We start from the raw sequence: 21,253 nt of genomic DNA, 5'->3' as shown, positions 1-21,253 counted from the left end.
GTGCTAATTTCCATTATTGGTTGCATTTCTTTACTTAACATGATTTCATTGAATTTGAAACAGCTTGCAAGCGTTGGCATTAAGGCCATACAATTGACATTGTTGTGGGCTAATTGTTCCATAACATCTGTAGCACATGTATTATCACCATAAAGTGCATGAATGTGCTGGGTTTTCAATATTGCTTCTGCTTCTCTAGAAAGTATACCAACTCTGATAATTTTTAAGATGCTGGCATAAGTGAGATCTGCAGATTGGCGCATGTTTTGTGTTAATTCTCTGTATTAGAAATGTTGCCAAAGGTTGACATTTCCAATGCTGCCAACAGTTTTACGACAGAGTTTGTGTCCTAATGTTTTAAAAATAGGCTCACCTTTTACAGGTGTCAATTGAAGAAGATCTCCAAAAACAATAATGTTTTTTCCTGCAAAGAGCTCTTCATAGTTTGTTTTGAGTACTTCCTGTAATCTGAGGTGAATCAAAGCCAACATTAGGTTGGACACCATGCTCACTTCATCTATTAGTAGCATTTTCATTTGTTTTAATACTCTGCGTAGTTCCATTGCAAATTCTGCAGAAAGTTTGTAATAATCTAATTTATTTTGGTGTTCTACTGGCAGGAGTAGTAATCGGTGTAAAGTGACACCACCTATGTTGTAGGCAGCTAAACCTGTGGGGGCAGTGACAATAGCTGACAGTTTGTTGTTTGTGAATTGTTGAAGGAACTTACTGATGATTTTGATTAGGAATGTTTTGCCATAACCAGCTTCACCACTGACATACAATAGTATAGGTTTGCAATTTTCACAGGTGCATTCTTTGTTTTCATGTTGTACACCATGTGCAATTTCTTTTGTTACTTCTTGAAAAATGCTACATTGCTCATTGTTTAGCTTTGATTCTAGTATAGTTAAGTCTTCTTTATCTTCATACTGACACATGGTGTTTTGTACTTCTATCATAGCTAATTCTGCCTCATTTGTTAATAGTGGGTCTCCCAGTGGTTCTTGGCTTCCTGTGACAGATGGTTGACTACTGTCAGGAGTGTCCTTATCTAGTTGGGCCTGGAGTTCTTCTTCGTGTTGCTGTTCATTGTGCAACATTGTTTTGTACTGTGCAAAGTTTACATCAGTTATACTGCTTTCATTTGCTTTGAAAGCGTCTTCATATGAGTCATAGTTACCTAGTATTTCTTCTTCTTTTCTCCATGGTTTAAATAGTTGTAGCAGGGACATGTAATATACTGCTTTATGTTGAGGAGTCTTTAATGACAATTTGATATGATTAATTAAATTTGGTTTGGTGAGTTTTACTAAGCTGCCTTCACAGTTTGTCACTTTGTATTTACGGTTTTGTTCATCAGGTTTTATATTATTTTTGTATGTGTAGTTTTGGGCTATGTGGTATAGACTCATGGTTTCCAAAGTGGTACTCCTGTTTGGGTAGTATGTGTCCAATAAATTGTTTTTGAAAATGTCTTGGCTGTTGGGATCATGTTTGGCTATTGTTTCTATATCTTCGTATGATTTTAGAACTCTTTTTCTAGATTTAGCTGGACCAAGACTTAGCCATACTATATTTGCAGATTTACCGTACAATGCAGTACCAGTTAATCGATCACCTGCTTCATAGGATCCACATTCTCTATGGGACATCATTTATATGCCCAAGCAGTATAATTTCTGAACACTGTTTTATCTGACGACAGGTCATTCCAGAGGTCTTGGAGCTCTGTCTTTTCTGATTTGGTTAAGTATGCTGTGACATATCGTGCAACTGCAGTAGAATTGTCTGCAATGTACTGCACGTCTATGTTTGCATTCCATAAGTAGGCAATGATTGCATTGTAATCATTGATGTATTTTTCTTCTTCTTTTCTTTTTATGCAATATGTATTTTTAGGTGACTTACCTTTAACACTATGTCTAACTGAAGACATGAGGTTGTTCACTTGACCTGTATTTGTGACTGGTCTAGGGATACAAAATCGGCATTTGGTGTAGTATTTCCCTTGGTTTTTGTATTTGCGACGACAATATTTGCCACATTTGTGTCTTTGGAATTGTAAAATCTTTGCATGAAGATCACTATTTGTGGATTCTGATGGAATTTCACAAGTGACATATTTTTCAATAAACTGTAAAACAGTGGCATCACTATCTTGACCAAATTTAGGAGCCTCTTTAATCCATAAAAGCATGTGGATATGTGGTGCTCCTCTGGCTTGGTATTCTTTTCTCCAAAAGAAGTGTTGCACTTCTCCAAGGGGAGGAACAGTTTTGTTACAAATAAAATGTAGCATAGCAATGAAGCGATGGTGAAAATATCGTGAAACATTAACAGGATCCTGTGAACAAAGTTCTCCAGGTGTTAGTATATCTATGTTTGTTTTGTTTTCGTTTGATATGCGTAGGAAAGCATGTAAATCTTCCCATGCATATTCTGCACATCTTAATGTAACAAACCAAGTGGGTGGACCAAGGTTTCTGATCATACAACGTACATCTCCATGACGTCGAAACCAGTACTCTTTAGTACCATGCATATTTGCTAATAGATTTGTAAGATTTGCTTGTAAAACCTCATCTTTTTGTTGAACTTTTTGTAATAATTGTGTAGCTGTCATATTTTGAAAGTGTGATCCTGATTTTAATATGTGTGCAACTCCGTAACATAAAGTTGCTAGTTCACTCCCAAAGAGTAGGTGGAATATGTATTCCACATTTTGTCGAAATCTGGGATCTTCAGAATACATTCGTAATGAGCGATATTCTGATGCGGATATTTGAATAGGTCGATCATCGTATCTTCCTCCTTTGCCAGTAGGAAAGAGTAGAGGAAAAGCACTGCTTTTATACTTTTTTCCCATATGCTGATTGGTGATCCTTTTGTTTGACGCATTTGGTACGTTTCAAGTGCATCTTCTATGGTGTCATTAGAGTGCAATGGATGAATTGTATAATGGTCTAAAGTGTTTGATATTGTAGCAGGATCTAGGAGCTCAAATTGACCAGCTTCTTGTGTCTTTTCAATTATTTCACTTGTATCTTGCAAGTTTTCTTCAATATTAACTTCTTTGTAATATTCATTGTTCTCTTTAAGATACTGTAGGGCTTCTCTAACTTTATGTAAATCTACCAGTTGTTGCCAAATTTTTTTGGCTTTTGTGGCTACTCCATTTACCAAGATAATTCAAGATTGCTGCATTGGATGTTGCACTCCGAGAGTGTGCACATTTTCTTTTAGATCTAATGGTAAATACACTACTTTTCCACGAATACCTTTCACTAATTCAGAGGGAGGTAATTTTGCAGTTTTTGGTTGAAGGCGTATTATTGCTTGAAATGGTTGCACTGTTTGAAGTATGATGCTCTCATATAAATTAAGTTGTTGAAGGGGTTTTGGTAGTGGATACAATTCCAAGTTATTTGTGATAGCACGTGAAGGAGTTTGGTTGTTGTCAAGTTTTGTAGTGCAGTAACTGCAAAGTATTATGGGGTCAGTTATTTCGTATTTGTTTTCTGCTATAAGGTAGAGAGCTAATTCAAACCATGTAGAATCTTCATTGTCTTCTATTTTGTATGATAGGTCTATAGTTTTTGTGCTACTTTTATATAAAGTTCTGCGGCAACATACACACACGTTGTTTGGTACTTCAGCTGAAGTACTTTCAAATGTTAGTATTTCTTTTTTGTATGTCTGTAGTGAAAGGTTGCCATGTGCAGAATTGTTACGAAGTTGGTTGACAGCTAATTCATCTTGTCAGTGGGTTTCACTTCCAAAATATTTTGTCTGGATATAGTCGATTTCTTCTAGGAGGTCTTTTGCTGTACCATGTAGAAGAATGTTATTTAAATTGGCTAGTACTAAAGCAGGACTTTTAGCACAGTACAGTTTATAAACTAGATTTCTTATACTTGCATGATGTGTTGATATCCTTTTAATATCATGGAAGGGTGTTTTGCAAGTAGGTCCTGTAATGCAGGCCAAGGAATGTCCTTGTAGTCCTGTGTAATTGCGTATTGGACAAGCATCCATATTTTGCAGTAGTTTAATTTTGATTTTGTCTTTGCTTTTCACATATTGATTGAGGAATTGGCTTAAAGACGTGAACATTTTTTTGGGAATGTTACACATTGACGTGCATGGCCATTTGTACACTAGATGTTCTGATTCAGTTGAACGGAGCGGTAAATCTACGTTTTCAGGGAATATTTTTGTAAGGAGTTCTTCTTGTTCCATCATGGTATTATTAACTTTTTTCATAACCTCGACCACTGCTATGTATGGCAATTGTATTTGTTTGCTTTTATTTGTAGGCTTCTTCATTAAAGTATGGTTCTGTGGTTGTAGTGTGACTCCATTCACCTCCACAGATATTTAAAAAGTTATTTCTGTTGACATTTCGTTTATTGAGAAGTCTTTTTTGTAATTTAGTTATTAGTTTTGCTAGTGGTTTCATTCTGTTTAACACTAAAATAAATAACTTTGTTTTGAGAAGAAGTGCCCTGTCTATCAACGCTTCTAAGATTACTTTCCTACGATAGGTTTGAAGTCTTGAACCTGGTTTCTCTCCTGTTTTCATAAGATTTTGAAGGACTTTGTGACGGAACATTTTGGCTAAAATACTTTTCTTCGTATGCTTACTTTGTACTAAATCAAGATTTATAGAAGAAGTTTTATTTTTAGTGATAGTTGATTTTCTGTTCATTGTTTTTTGGGTTGTTTTACTTTTTGATAGAGGAGGGAAAGTTTTTGTACTACAAACTTCTTCTGTTTCACTACATGACTGTATTAGCTGTTGTGTTTCAACCTTTTCTACAAATTCTGCTATAGATGGATGTTTATGTTGGAGACTTTTCTTTTCATTTGCTCTACTTCTGCGTCCCTTTCTACGGAGTTGCTTTTTGGTAGGCATTCTTTAGGGTCTCTTGAAAAAAATACAGAAGCTATGGGTTGGGGTGTTCTGCAATGCATGTGTGTTGTGTGCATGAGTGTTTGAGTAAGGTGATAAAGATGTATGTAATGGTGTGTGATGGTGCATTGGGAAGTACAACTAGTAGGGATGGCTATTCTTGAATTAATGTGTTACTAAACTGGGGTTCAGATGACAGAAAAAAGTAATCTAGTGGTGTGGAGAAGTATAAATAGTATATCTAAAGCTATACAATTAAAACAGTTGTTTTTTCTACAACATCTAAATTTTAGCGGCTGAGTTGGGTAATTTGTGTGTCGAAAAATAGGAATTTGTGGGCCATTCTGCCAGTAAATCACTGTTTAAGACGGGGGGATTTTTGGTCAGAAAGGTGCAGAATCTCTATTTTTAGGCACAGAAATAGCATGAATTAAGCTTACAGTGTGAGTAATAATTCAAATATTATGGTAACATTCTACTTACTTTTTTTCTAAAACGAGCAGTTTGCTTCTTAGTTGTTCTTTGTAGTTCCAATTCGGCTGCTTATTTTCAGGAGAATGGTCTTCACTGCAATTGTAAAAGAAAGAAATTAGTAATTTGGTTTGTATATAGCACTCTTTTTAATTTAGACATAGATTTTTTAAATTGAAATGCTCAGCGCCTTCCTTAAAACCATTAAAACTATTTTATGACTAACTGTAGGAAAGAAAACATCTTCACTATGGCTTGTTAAATTCATAATGTACCACTGTATACCACTATTCCTACAACTAAGCTTTTCCACGTAATAGTGAGTCCATGTCATAGCCTGCTTTTCCACGTAATAGTGAGTGAATGTCATAGCCTGCTTGTCCTATATAAATGTAAGTAATTATATAAACTAAAAAAAGTAAAACCAAATATGTGTTTGTACAAATATTATTCTTTGAGATTTGATCGTAGAGTGTGCTTGTAATTTTGTTTGATTATATGTAGTCTATATATTTTATTTGAAAAAGATTAGTTTAACGTTATTTGCGTGTGTGTGTGTACGAAGAAATTAAACGTTATAAAGGTTTGTAAGTCACAGTTCATTTTAGGATAATGGAAAAATGATTGTAGATTCATTTTACAGATTATACAAGGTAAAAGTTGGTTAGAAAATGTGTTCATGTACTGCATAGAAAATATGCATACCTGTAGTTTGTGTTCATGCATATGGATATGGACGAAGCTGCAAGTAGAAATCTTGGAGATTTGTCTAGTATTTCTCGTAGATCGTGCTTGCCAATGGTATGAGACTTGTAGTCCGAGAGATTCACTGTACATTTGCAGTGCTGATCTATGATGATGCAGTTACATGTAGAGGTCATGGATTTGATTGGTGGATGGTCATGTGATTTCTTAGCTACATCCAATGAGGGAATGGCACAGAGAGTGAAGTGGAAATGGTAGAAGGGCTGTCCATGTTACGATACGTTCACGGACATGGCGGTAGTTCCAGGACACTGTGTAATACATCCGGGGAATGTGGGGTGGGGAGGCATGCAAATGAGATTGAATGTAGCAAGGGATTGGTCAGTAACGTTTAGTGAGTGTGTTGTGCTAGGAGAGGTTTTCTCTGATATTCTTTTTGGTGAGAGAAGAACAGATAGCTATGGCTGAGTGTTTCAAAAAACAGATTGTGTGGATTTTGGGAGACTTGTGGATACATTGGTTGAAGTTGCATGCAGAAAGCTGTGGAGTATCTATAGATCTTGGATTCCCACATGTGGAAGTGCACTGGCATGCATTGCGTGGAATAAAGTGGCTGGACTTGCTACCTCTCTGTGCAACTTTGAAGATAGAGGAACATTCAGACATAATTGTAATTCATTGTGGAGGGAACAGTTTAGGACATGTGTCTGGAATTTCTTTGCAATTTGCAATGAAAGAAGGACTTCAGAAGATCATGGATAGGTTTCCAAACTCCAAAGTAATTTTTTCACGGATTGCGCAGAGACAAATGTGGCTTCGTTCTTTCTCATGTGGTCCACAAATGGAGAAAGCAAGGCGTAATGTCAATAAGGCTGTTTGTGCTTTCCTAAGAGATTTTGGCATGTTCTCTTTTCACAATGAAAATATTATGTTTCGTAGTACATACATTTTTCGCAGAGATGGAGTCCATCTTACTTATGCTGGCAATCAGATTTTTCTTAGAAATGTACAAAATGCATTGCAACCTTTTTTAGAAATGCAGCATCTATTTTGAAGTAGGTGTTAAGTATTTTTAATTTTTGACATACAAACACCTCCCAAAGGCTCTTTTCAGAGCCACCACTTCCTCCCAGAGAAAAAAGCAATGGTTACAATAGGGCAGCACCCCAATTTTTCTTTATTTTTGCCAACTGTCCGTGGACTTTCAAGAAATAGAAAGGGCCCTGCATTGTTTATCGTTACTTCTATTTTTTAACTGTGAAAGGCGGCTCTGAAAAGAGCCTTATTTTTTTTTTGATTTTTGTTATTTTGTGTTTTTTTGGTTTTTTACACACGACACACTAGGAGAGGAGGGGAAAGGAGGGTAAAGGGGGGGACACCAACCACAGGGATAAGAAAGGGCGAGCTGAGGGAGGAAGATGTAGAGTGGGTTTTATTTGGGTAGTGAGCAGGTCTTCTCGTGCTCTGAGACAATAGTCTCAAAAGCACTCCGAAGTCGCCCTACAGAGTACTGTGTCACAGTACATACATACAACTGTGACCCTCAAAAGGTAAGGGTCATCAGAATTCTGTATGGCCTGTGAGGCAGCTGGAGGAAGACACTGTCCCACAGAGGTGTTCGTTGTGGTGACAGGATCAGAAACGGAGGATGACGTAGAGGCAATCAACCTACAAGGTACAACCTTGCGAATGGCCCCAGTGTGGAATGAGTTCAGGTGTCGCTTCATGGTCGTAGTCCCAAAGCTATACGAACCATGCCTCCCGTGACTGAGTACCATTTTGCACTCGTTTCAGGTGACACGGTTCGCACGAGCTTTAGGACCACTCCCATGAACGGTGAACAACCGCCACACCCAAGAATCACGCAGCGGGCGGCTAGTAGGGATTTCCTCTACCTCATTCTCGTCATCCTCTTCTTCCTCCTCGGTATCCTCACTCCTGTTCCCCTCTTCAGGCCCTTGGGGAAATGCTGGTGGTGGAGGGGGTGGGGTGGTACTGAGGCAGATGTAGCACCACGTGGTAATAGTCGAGCCATGGATGTCATAGGCTTGGAGATGGAAATCTCAAAATCTGCAAAGTATGCAGCAAAATGCAGTGTGCTCTGTGGAATAGTCAGAAACACAATGAGAATGCGCTCTAGGGCGTGGTCTTATTTAGGGGTGCTTGTGCGCGGGTCGCAGACATGCGCGCCATCCGCAAGACACATCGAACATCAAAAAAGGTTCAAAAAGTCACAAAAACTATGTGGAAAGTTAGGATTAGTATGTGGGATTTGTGGTATGGTGATTTTTTAATGAGAAATATTGTGGATTACTTGGAAATGTACTTTTAAACTGTTCGGGGACACGAACAGTGTCCGCATTTAGAGCACGAGATGAGCGTGGGCGCGGTCACATGATTGTTTTGTGAGCATGTTCGCTAAGGCATTGGCCGTCCGCAGGACACCCAATGTACGGACAATGTTTTGCGCATGCGTGTTGATGTTCTACGGACAGTGTTCGAGTCCTGAACTAATTAAAAGTGTGTCACATGTAAAATGAACAGTTACGGACAGCCGTTTGTTCTTAGCACAGTTTAATTTATTTGCTAACAGTACGGACAGACATAGCGTTTCAAGCACACCTCCATTTTCGATTTATTTACGAATAATTCAGGACACCACGAGTGTTCTTAGAACATTTTCAACTTGCATGAGAACATTACGGACAGATGTAGTGTCCTCAGGACAGTTATATTTTCGTTTCTTTATGAACATTTCCGAACAACCGCGCTGTCCGTGGACACCTAAATTGGTTTCATCACAAAGAACTGAAAGTAATTACAACAGAATATAAGAAAAGTAACTTTATTTCATAAATATATACAATTATGACTGGGAAGGTGGGGCAGAAACGGATACAAAAACAGGAGAATTAGGGATTTCTAGATAACTGGGATCAGGTGAAGAAGGGAAGGAAAGCTCATTGAAACGCTTTGGTCCATAGACAGGGTTTGGGGTTAACTGAGTGGGATAGGGTGAGGGGGGACAAGTGCAGGTTGGACAATGGTGTGCTGTTGGTGGTTTCACATGATTTTCCACAAAGTTTTTCAAATCCATAAAATTTTGCATAAGGTCGTCCATTTTTTGATTAATCTGTTGTAGAGTGATATCCTCTGATTGTTGTTGTGAGATGCTTGGAATTTTTGTATGGTCTGTAATAAAAAAAATGTATATGTTAAATGTATACAAAATAATATTTATTAATTGGTTTATATAGTAAAGTGTGTACCATTAGGTGGACTATCTTCTAACATTTCCTCTCGTGGGAAATGCTCCTCTAGCCAGTCGAGAGTACTACACATTTCTGTGAGAAAACAAAAAAGTAATATGTTTTTTTTTTCTAATATAGAATGTTTATAAATATATGAGTAAAAAGAAGTGCACTTACTATGTCTGGTGAGATATGTAATCAGTAGTCTATACGTCTGGTCTTGCTGTTGGTTGTGGAGCGTCTGTGAGGTAATTATGGTGGAAGCCACTTTATATCCTTTTGGTATATTCTATTTTAAAACATATTGTATTTAAGTGAATGGTTAGTGTGTTACATATATGGGTTACATTTTTTAAGTATTACTACATATACTTTGTATGTGTGCTGTTTTGTGAATTTGTTAAATGTTCCTATCTTATGATATAACTATTACACATAGCCCCCCAGAGTTTTTAGGTGGTGGTACTGTTATCTGAACATGTCTGCGGACCGTCAAATTCAGTAGAAAGGGTTCAGTATGTTCCATATTATATGTACATAAAGTCAAAGTTATTATTGTTAAGTTGTGCTACTAAAAAACTATGAAATTCAGTAAAAAACTGTTGTTAAAGGGACGTTATGGTTCAAAGTAAAAACGGAAAACCCCTGAAATTCGGCAGTTATGGTAAGATAAGCAACCATAACTCGCGCCACCTTGCACTACTAACACTATCACCCAGGACATCAAAGATGACATTACAAATGTCATTGATGACATCACTGATGACATCACATGTGCATTTACTTTTCATGAAAAAAAGTACAAGGGATTCTTATAATGTTGACCAAAAACTGTCAAGGATCATTGGGATAAATATCATGAGCTAATTAGTGCATTAAGCAATGCATTGATATAAATAGCATTCTGTTATGAAGTTATATACAGTATACTAAGCTACTCATGCAGAAACATAGGCAGTGTGTGCAGCATACATGATGAAGGTGCAATATTCATAATCTTGTCTTGTTGAATAGTGAAATGATAACTGCTTTCTTATTAGAGTTTTGCGTACTGTGAAACATGTAATAAGTAGATAATAAAACCCACTTAATACATAATTATTACAGACAAAACACAAAGAGACAACACATACAAATATGAGTATATACAGGGATAGTGAAGTAAACAAAAAAGCAGAAGTAGTACCAGAAAGAGTTCATAACCTAACTGATTGTCTTTATGCAGAGAAACTATTGCTCTGTTTCAAAGCTGCTACTTACCATATGTATGTGTATCACATGATGTGACTGCACCCAAAGGAAAGGAGAGTGAGTGCAATGTATACAAATATGAGCATATACAAGGAAGGTAGAGTAATAAAAATAAAACTATGAGAAAGTGCTGATAACCCTAATGATTATCTTCATGCACAGAAAGGATTGCTCTCTTTCAAGCCTGTGTCTTCCGCTATGTATATGTTTCATATGATGTGACTTGACCTTAAGTCTACAAATATAGTACCTTTTCAATTTTTACTTCCTGACTGTTACTGAAGAAAACTATGTGGCCTAGATATGTCAGTAAAGGGAAAAAAGGGAGAGCCAGACATGTGATGTCATCAGTGATGTCATCAATGACATTTGTGATGTCATCTTTGATGTCCTGGGTGTTAGTGTTAGGAGTTCACGGTGGCGCGAGTTATGGTTTCTTATTTTACCATAACCGCCGAATTTCAGGGGTTTTTCGGTTTTACTTTGAACCATAACGTCCCTTTAACAAAGTTTTTTTACTGAATTTCATAGGTTTTTCGTAGTGCAACTTAACCATAACGTCCCTTTAACAAAGTTTTTTCACTGATTATATATATATATATATATATATATATATATATATATATATATATATATATATTCACTACAAAAAAAACTTTGTTAAGGGGACGTTATGGTTAAGTTGCCCTACCAAAAACCTGTGCACTTCACAAAAAAAAAAAAACTTTTCCACCTCCCCATTATAGTTCAAATTAAAACCGAAAAACCCCTTAAATTCGTCAGTTATGGTAAACTAAGCCACCATACCTGCCATCACCACTGTGCACTGCTAACACTAACACCCAGAACATGAACGATGGTATCACAAATGTCATTTATGACATCACTGATGACATCATATGTTTAGCCCCTATGTTTTCGTTCTCTGCCATACATATATATATATGTTCATTCAGTTAAAAAAAACTTTGTTAAAGGGATGTTACACTTCACATTAAAACCAAAAAACACTGCACATTCCCCAATTATGCTAAGCTAAGCAACCATAACTCGCACCACCTATGTGCATTGCTAAGCCTAACACCCAGGACATCAAAGATGACATCACAAATGTCATTGATGACATCACTGATGACATCACATGTGGACCTCCCTCATTTTTTATTTACTGACATATCGAAGCCAGGTGCCTTTCTTCACTATCAGTCAGGAAGTAAAAAGGTCAAAAGTGCTATATTTGTCATTGTAACCCTTCTCACATGTTCCTAAAATGCTTTCCTTAGGGTACAATGACATCATATCATACATATGCATAGGATAAGAAGGAATCCTGAAACACAGAAATGTTTTCTGTGCAGGAAGGTAATGAGGACGGTTATGAATTGTTTCTGGTAATACAACAGGTTTTTTTGCTTATGTTACGGTCCCTGTATATGCTTCTATTGGTATACATTGTGGGCTCTTTGTGTTTTGTGAGTAATAGTACAATAATGCAGTAAGGGAAGCATTCGTAGATGTTTAAGTAGCACAGTGTACAAAAATCTGCAATGGAATCATATCAACGTAGTAGTGGACATGGGATGATTTAGAATATGGCACCTTAGTAGCACATGTTGCAGACAATGGCTACGTTTCTTTTTGAGGGTGTTCATGTATTCAAAGAACGCACTATTTCAATGGAATTTTTTAGCAATTCATTGCTTAATGAACTATTTGGCATATGATAGTTCTGCAATGATGTGTTACATTTTTTGTCCAATATTCTAATGACAATCAACAGTGGAGGTGCAGCGTGAAAAGTAAATGCACATGTAATGTCATCAGTGATGTCATCAATGACATTTATGATGCCATCGTTCATGTTCTGGGTTTTAGTGTTAGCAGTGCACAGTGGTGATGGCAGGTATGGTGGCTTAGTTTACCATAACTGGCGAATTTCTGCGGTTTTTCGGTTTTAAATAATGGGGAGGTGGAAAAGTTTTTTTTTGTGAAATGCACAGGTTTTTGGTAGGGCAACTTAACCATAACATCGCCTTAAAGTTTTTTTTGTAGTGAATTGTACAGGTTTTTGGAAGGGGAACTTAATCATAACATTGTGTTAATGAAGTTGATGTGCTGAATATACACTGGCATGTGGTTTTGGGAGATATGTAGTGTAATGGACGTACTTGATATACATGTAACATACACCATACAGAACCCCTTCTCTATTGATATTAGAAAGGGGCAGGCTGAGCGCCTGTTTGCAGATGGGGCGGACGAGGTCAATAGTACCCAAAGAGGCAGGGGGTATCTGAAAATGTACTATTCTCTTACACAAAAAATGTTCAACGTAGAAAAAGGACACAAAGACATTATAAGTATTAATAAATAAATATGGAAACCTAAACATGTAAAATGGAAATGACGCATTTAAAAACCATGTAGAAAGAAATGGATGGTACCATTAAAAAAAGGATGCCTCCATCGTAATTACTTCACAGAAACTCTGCAGCCTAGACTGACAGTGGACGCACGCAGTAGGACGAAGGGAAATAACATCAAAATAGTAAGTGAAGGTCAATTTTTTATATGTGTATGTACTTTTTTGGCATGTGGTGCAGAAATAATAATGCCTTTTTGTTGTTTTGACACAGAAATGACGAGTACTTTGGAGTGGTTGGAAGAGTACTTTCCGCATGGGGAAATGTCGGAAGATAGCGATAACAATGGTACACAGCACTCTGCGTATGCACAGTAATAGCCAGTATGTTATGGACATTTAATAGATATATACTTATTTTTTTACAGACCAAGAAAGAAAAAAAGAAAGGGCAACAAATGACACAGAAGAAGACAGGCTGAAAAGGATTGCCTGAAAATGGAGACACTGAATGAGAATTTTAAAAGTTTAAGGGAATTTGTGGAGGACTGTGTGAGAGGAAAGGTATGTTACCACTGTCCCACCTGTACCTGCCCCCTTCTCCATTCCCTAGTGAACGATCCCCAAACCTTCAAGTAGAAAATAGAAGTTTTGACGAAACATCCATCCCTTCTTCCCCTCACAAATCTTCCCCTCATAACCAGCCCGTGTTGAATCCTAATTCCCCTATATTTGTGTCAGTATCTGCTTCCCCCAGTATTTCTTTGGAATGAAGTGCGCGTGCGTGTTTGGAATGTTTATGTATAGTAGTTGTAGTTAAAGAGTTTGAGTAGTACATTTTTTTTTTAAAGACTTCAAATGTTCGCGAACACCGCACCTGTTTGACCTATCCGTAAGGAATGGAATGTGGATGTTGTAATGGCACTACACCTACCCGTACTAATGTAAACTAAGATGTAATTGATGTTTGACAGCACCATCTGTGCAAGTTGTGTGTAAAGAAACAGAAAGCGGCGTCCTAAGGACTTTATATCTCGCTGTACCGCTTACAAACGACATTAAACACACCAGATGTCTGTAAATGAGCAAAATGGGAGCGTGTTAAGGACACTATACCGGTCCGTGTCATTCGCAGCCAAGATGATACCGTACGTAGAACAGGCGCGGTGGCCGGCATGTTCGTAGCCAAACAAAATGGAGTTGTCCTAAGGACACTGGACCTGTCCCTACAGTGAGCATATCTTGTACGCACATGCACAGTACAACCATAAGTGCAGCGAACATTGCGCCTGTCCCTAACTGTCTGTCTCACTTGTTTTGCACTTTGAATTAGTTTGAGAACCCGGACACTGTCCGTAGGACATTTGCGCGCATGCGCATGTTTGTTACTCTGCATTTGCTGTCCAGCGGACACCCATTTCTCTCGCGGATGTGTTCAGGACGTCATCAGGTGACCGCACCCATGCTGAGCGTGTGAACTAATTTGTGCAGTTTGTGTGCTTTCGCAACAGTACAAAAGAACTTATACACACAAGGCAAATTATTGTACAGTATAAAAATATTTCACATATCGCAGACAATAGCTTACCTGTGGACATGGTGTGTAACATTTTTGGAATGCTATTTAGTGATGAAGATGCTGATGAGACGCATCCCTCCACCCCTATAAATGGCCACACCCTAGAGCGCATCTTCATTGTGCTTCTAGCTACAGCAGATTGAGTCGTGCTGCCTTTACTGCTGTAGTGACCAATAGGAAAACTAATTGTTATGGCATCCATGGCTACTGTCGCTTCATTAGCCTCAGCAACACCCTCAAACCCTCCACCACCTCCCCAAGGGCCTGCAGAGGGATATACGGGTGAGGATGTGGAGATCGAGGAAGAGGAGGAAGAAGAGAATGAGGTGGAGGAACTGCGCACTACAAGCACTCGTCGGGAGTCGTGGGTGTGGCGGTTGTTTTCCATTTGTGGGAACATACCAAATGCATGTGCGACCCGGGTCAGGTGTAACCAGTGCCAGTTGGTGCTGAGTCGCGGGAGACCTGGTGTGTCCAGCTTTGGTACTACAACCATGAAGCGCCACCTAACTTCGTTCCACAGTGCAGACGTTCGCAAGGTGGTGCCATGTGAAGAACGTAGTAGATTAAGTTCTTCCACAGCATTTTCTGTGTCCGATCCTCTCACCACAAGAGACACTCCTGTGGGAGAGCGCCTCCCTTCAGCTGCCTCACAAGCCATTCGAAATGCTATTGGCCCTTTTCTTTCAAAGGTGACAATATTGTGTATGTATTGTGACGTAGTACTCTGCAGGGGGGAGAGTTTTCGTATTGCTTTTGAGGCTGCGGCCACGGAGCATCAGAATAACTGCTTCCTACCCAAGTAAAGATCACCCTATAGCTTTTTCTCTCCACCTGCCCCTTCTTATCCCCGTGGTTGGTGTCCCGTCCTTACCATTCTTTGCCCTCTTCTCCTAGTGTGTCGTGTGGCCAAAAGCAGGAAAGTGGAAAACAATAAAATTTAAAACAAATGGCACTTTTCAGAGCCGCCTTTCTCAGTTTAACAGTAGAATTAGCAAGGGACCGTTGTAGGGCCCCGCGCATTTTTGAAAAATTCCACGGACAGTCGTAGGACAGAGAAATGGAGGGTGCATGTGGAGTAAAACCAATGGACTTTACGCTGCGAGTAAGTGGTGGCTGTGAAAGAGCCTTTGGTGGTGTTGTGTCTGCTTCAAAAACTGTACATTGGGAAAAACGGAATAGCAAATAGGTTAGGGTGATTCCAAAAAAGGGTGCAATGCATTTCGCACATTGTGAAGAACAGTTTGGTTGCCAGCATATGTGAGATGGATGCCATCTCAGCGAAAAATGAAAAAGCTCCGAAACAAAATGTTTTCATTGTGGAATGAGGACATGCCAACATCTCTTAGAAAAGCACAAACAGCCTTATTCACATTGCGTTTCGCTTTCTCCATTTGTGGACCAAATGCAGAAGAACGCAGCCATATTTGTCTTTGTGCAATACGGGAAAAAAGTATGTGGCAATTGGGGAACATGTCCATGATCTGCGCAAGTCCTTCCTTCATTGAAATTGCAAAGACATTCCAGACATGTGGCCTAAACTGTTGCCTCTGCAATGAATGATAAATATATCAGGATGACGCTCTTTCAGTAAAGTAACACAGAGAGGTACCAGGTCCAGCCATCTCATTCCACGCACGCCATGCCAGTGCACTTCTGCATGAGGCAATCCAAGATCTGTAGATAGACGGCAACTTTCTGCATGTACCTTCAACCAATGTATCCATGAGTCTCCCAAAATCCAGATAATCTGTTTTCGAGCACACAGAGCCATAGCTGAGTGGTCTCCTGTCAGGTAGAGGGTGGTCTCACTAAATCTCTCCATTCAGAACACACCTACTGGACTGTGTTGACCAATCCCTAGCTGCGCTCATTCTCATTTGCATGCGTCTCCACCCCAGAATCCCCGTTGGTAATATGCACTGCCTGCAAACTACCGCCATGTCCGCGGACACGTACAGGATCAGAGCGCGACGACTGTACAGTTAAGTAATAATCCCCTTTTCCCCTTGAAGGTGGGCTCTGAAAAGAGCTGTTTTTTATTTTATTTTTGGGCAGATGCCTTACAGACACCTGTTACTTTGTGGGCTTTTATTTATTTTTTGTTCTTACTTTCCTCCTACAACCGTTACAGAACGTTCTCTAAAGCAAGCCGTACATTCCAAAAGAACATGGCATTTCCCAAAGAAGACAGTGCAACACCATCTGCTGCAAAATGAGCCGCATTACTGGGATCAATGTTGTTGTGGCTGCAGAAAAACATACCAGCTCGTAACATGAAAGCATGCATGCCACGATTGATGTTACACCTCCCAATACTTTGATCTGGACAGAAAACAGACCCGTTTTCCCATTTTCCTCTAGGGAGTAAACCGGAAAAAATAACTTTCCTGGTTGAAAAGATGTTCATGAGTGCTTGAACCATCTCTCTTAAATCTTCCAACAAAGTATGTGAACTCACGTACCCCAAATGGCAAGCACCGTAGTGCAAAAGTACCACATGAGGAGAGGTCATTGTACGCATTTGTCTGCAAACTTGCAGAATTGAAGCAACATCGCCATCACCCTCAGCACTCCACACCACCTCCACTCCTCTCACATCGAAATGGTGTGCCACATGCCTACTCTCGGCATAGTGCTGTAAGCCATGGACAAAAATATCTCCAAGCACCAAAACCCTGACCCTCTCCACCTCTGCCATCTTCAGTTTACACACCGTCTTTCAAAACAAAAGAGCAATATGAACGGCCTACAGTAATACTACTTGCAATGCGATCGTATGGGAAAAATAAGCGCTCCCGATTGCTGTGGTGACTTCTCCCTCTGAGGGTCTCCCAATTTTTCGCCATTGTACTTATCATTTGAAAGTAGTAAATGTTTTCCCATCTACTATAATGTCCTATTGATTACAAACCTCTCTCCTATAGATAAAATAGCTTTAAAAAAACAAGGCATTTTCATAACCTTAAAATTGTTCTCATTTCTGAAGGACTTGCAAGTAACATACTGCGAAAAACATACAAAGACAGCACATAGTGAAGTGATATGCACACATGCACTGTGTTGCAATACGAAAGGACAATACTCTGACAAATGATCCACAATTAACGTGTACAGTGTCACCACTGCTTTATACACACAAAGTGAATAAAAAAATGTTTCTCAATCGCAGTGAAGACTACTCTCCTGTGAAGCAACAGCATCTACACTGCAAACGACATATCCGAAGAAACCTGGTCTTTTCCAAAAAAAGGAAGTACAGTACTACCTTTATATTCTAACTGTTCCTCAATGAGGGTGCGTGGGTTATTTGTTAACTTTGGGCACCAAAGCAAACATTGATTTTTGGACCATTCTACTCACAAATCCCCATTTGTTAAACAAAGAATAACAGGCAGAATGGCTCACAAATCCCTGTGTGTTTGGGACTCATAGATTCGTAATAATTAGAATGTTAGTACTAGGAAAGAAATAGTTGTTTCAATTTTATGCCATTTTGTTTTCAAATAATGCTTCTCGTCACCACTAGGTCACTTTGTACTGTCATCTGAAGCACATTGAAGTGCTATTTAAAATAGAAAAATAGACTTCCCAAATCATTGTAAGAGTCCAATGCACATTCACACACCACGACAAACAGCTTCCCCATCAAAATCATGCATGCATGCATGCACACAACACACATACATGGTACAACAGACCAAAGCATGCCTTCTTTTTTTCAACAGACACCAAAGAATGCCTACCAAAAAGCAAGTCCGTAGAAAGGAATGCATAAATAGAGCAAATAAAAACAAATGTGTCCAATCTAAGCAGTCATCTGTAATAGAGTTTGTAGAGAACGTAGGAACAAACCAGCTAATACAGTCGTTTAGCAGAACAAAGGAAGCGTCAACTACTGAAACTTTACCTCCTCCATCAAAATGTGTCACAAAACACAAAAATGTTGCCAAACAATCGGCTACCAGTACAACTAGCAATGTTCCTAATAATCCTGATATAGTATAGAGAACCCACAGTAGAAAAAGTATTTTAGCAAAAATGTTTCGCCACAGAGTCCTTCAGAATCTAATAAGAAGAGGTCTTAAATCATCCTCAACCCTTAAAACCTACCGTAGAAAATTAATCCTACAAGCTCTCGTGGACAGTGCAATCCTTCTCAAAAGGAAGTTGTTCATATTAGTGTTAAGTAGGATGAAAGCACTAACAAAACTAAGTACCAAACTACAAAAGAAACTCAGTAATAAACGGAATGTGAACAAAAATAATTTCTTAAATGTTTGTGGAGGTGAATGGAGTCACACGACACCCACAGAACCATATTTTAATAAAGAAGCATGTTAGGAAAGATTTCGTAATTGTAGGTAATTTTCCTTCCATGTGGCAACCCCTAAACTTTTTGCTGTAGTTTTTCACCTTGTTCTTGACTTTGCCAGAGAAGTGCAGCCTTCTGCCGCACTCCTCTGGGCTTTCGCTCCTTTCTTACGGGGAAACTGACATGCCCTTAAAACAGTCAGTACCGGGGAACGCTGTTTCCCGTAGTTTCTTTTATCATGTTGCAGCTTTCGTGCAACATGACACAAGAGGGCACTGTAAGCTAAGTTACAGCTCTCTTGGGTCTCTAGCCTTCTACAGGCCCTAGATACTCGTTTAGGATTGTATCTGATCGGTGCAAGTGATTCAGGGACAGGAATGGTGGCAGCGATCGTTTCTTGTGTTTTGAGCTCCTTTTGGCGTTCTAAGCGCGTTTCTCGCGCTTAACCCAAAGTGGTGGCCTGGCTCCCCAAATGGCCAGACCACGAGGCTCCTTTGTCCTGTCCGCTGACCGTCTTGCTCCCTTCACCTTCCCCAGGTCGAGCTGACCCGGGGCCTTCCTTATTTGGGCATGTACTTTCCCGCGAAACACGGATGCTTTCGCGGGCTTCTACATGTCTTTTGTGTGCCTCCAGGATGTGGGCTGGGATGTCTGGTCCCAATACACATCCTGGGTGCCAGAGAGTCTAGGGTGGTGTGAATGCCTGGGACCACCGTGGTCCGTGATTGGTCCACGAATGGTGTGAGTGTTGATGAGAGGATCTCCCATTGGGTCCCCTCCGTTTTGGCGCAAAGGGAACCGTGGATAAGAGGGGGCTGGAAACACCACTACCATGTCGATCTCCTGAGTTCTCACGAACGAAGGAATACAGGAGCCAAGTATCCTGCAACCAAGAGGCTGGACCGAGGAATCGCTGGTGACCCGCTGAAGGACTTCTCCTCTGCACTGCTGTCGCCTTGTGAAACCCTTTTCGCCTTTGATCGAACCAGAAGGCCTGTACTGGTTCTTCGACCTTTGGAATAGCGGGAACAGCTATTCTCGGCATCTTCACCATCTCCTGCCAATAAGCCTTCAGAAGCGTCTCTGGGCCATCCAGCTGACTGACCAGCTTACACGGGAGACTTGCTCTGTAACCGCCGCCAGGTTGTGTAGTATTTCGAGTCCTTGTCACTCTCACACGCTTCGTACGCTTGGCGTTCCCAAGTCTGAAGTGAGTAGTGTACATTTGGCTCAGATACACACGGCCGCTCCGTTGCCCTGCTGTGGTAACAAACTGTGCGGGTTTCTTCGATTGGGACGTCTTTTTTTCTCAACACGACGACGAGGCGTTCCCTGCTCTTCTGAACCTGCCAGCTGCTGAAACTGACGCGGAGAAGCCTGGGTCTGCTTGCATCGGGGACCGGTGAGTAGCATAGCTAGGATCTGGTCACCCTCCTGCAGTAGCCCATTGCTTTTCCCCGCTGTGTAAAACAGCACCCGTTCCCGTACTCGCGCTCTGCTTCTGCCCACTGTGGAGGCTGCGCTTGAGTCGCGGAACTTGTTCTTCTTCTTTTGTGCACTAAACTGAACTGCCTGATTTCCCTCGAAGAGCTTCTCCTTTTGCCCGTTGGCACCAGCGCGTGCAGGTACTTTTGAGCACAAGGCTCCACTCTTCGCAGGGCTCGGACTTCCATCTAGTTAGGTGCCTCTGAAGGCGAACTGGGTCTAAGCATTATTTCGCACTGCCTGTTTTCCCTCCCTTTTAGGTGGACTACAAATTTCGTGCATATAACGCTTGCGACTGTCGTATTTGTATATATATTGTGTTGATATGGTATGTGTTGGTTTAATATTGTGATATTGTGATTTTCTCGCTACGGTCATTGTTTTAAAGGCCTTGAAATAAATGTGTATATATTTTTTATATAACAACTGTTTGGAGTAGTTTGTAAGTGATCTTGCTTTGTGTGCTCATTGCGGGCTTTCAGTCACCCTCACCCCTCTTGAGACCTAGTCTTGACCGCCGCGATCGCTACCTTGATTGGTCTGGCTCGTCCAGAGGTTACCCTGTTCCAAGTAATTAGGTTGGCCTTCTGAACTTCTGCGCCACCAGGACAGAGTTCAGAAATCCGTCTTAACAAATTGGTGTACAGCAGTGGGATACGACTGAAGGTATCCAGTGTTGCGCACGAACTAAGGCATTTCAGGTTATTCCAACCAGGACACGTAGTAAAGTGTTGTAGCATAACTTTAAAAAGGCCATAGTCCTATCTAACAGTATGGAAACAAATAACTTGTTAACTTTAAATGCTTCCAAATCAGAAACATTGAAAAAGATGTGTGCGGAGAGAGGTGTTTCCTCTCAAGGCACGAAATTGGAAATGATCCAAAGAATCATGGCGTGGCAAGAAGCGCAGCTTGACGC

The sequence above is a fragment of the Ambystoma mexicanum genome, chromosome 12 (assembly GCF_040938575.1).
Source record: "Ambystoma mexicanum isolate Mex_15411 chromosome 12, UKY_AmexF1_1, whole genome shotgun sequence".
Classification (NCBI taxonomy): Eukaryota; Metazoa; Chordata; class Amphibia; order Caudata; family Ambystomatidae; genus Ambystoma; species Ambystoma mexicanum.
The sequence above is the reverse complement of the archived record's forward strand: the minus strand, read 5'-3'. Positions refer to the sequence as shown.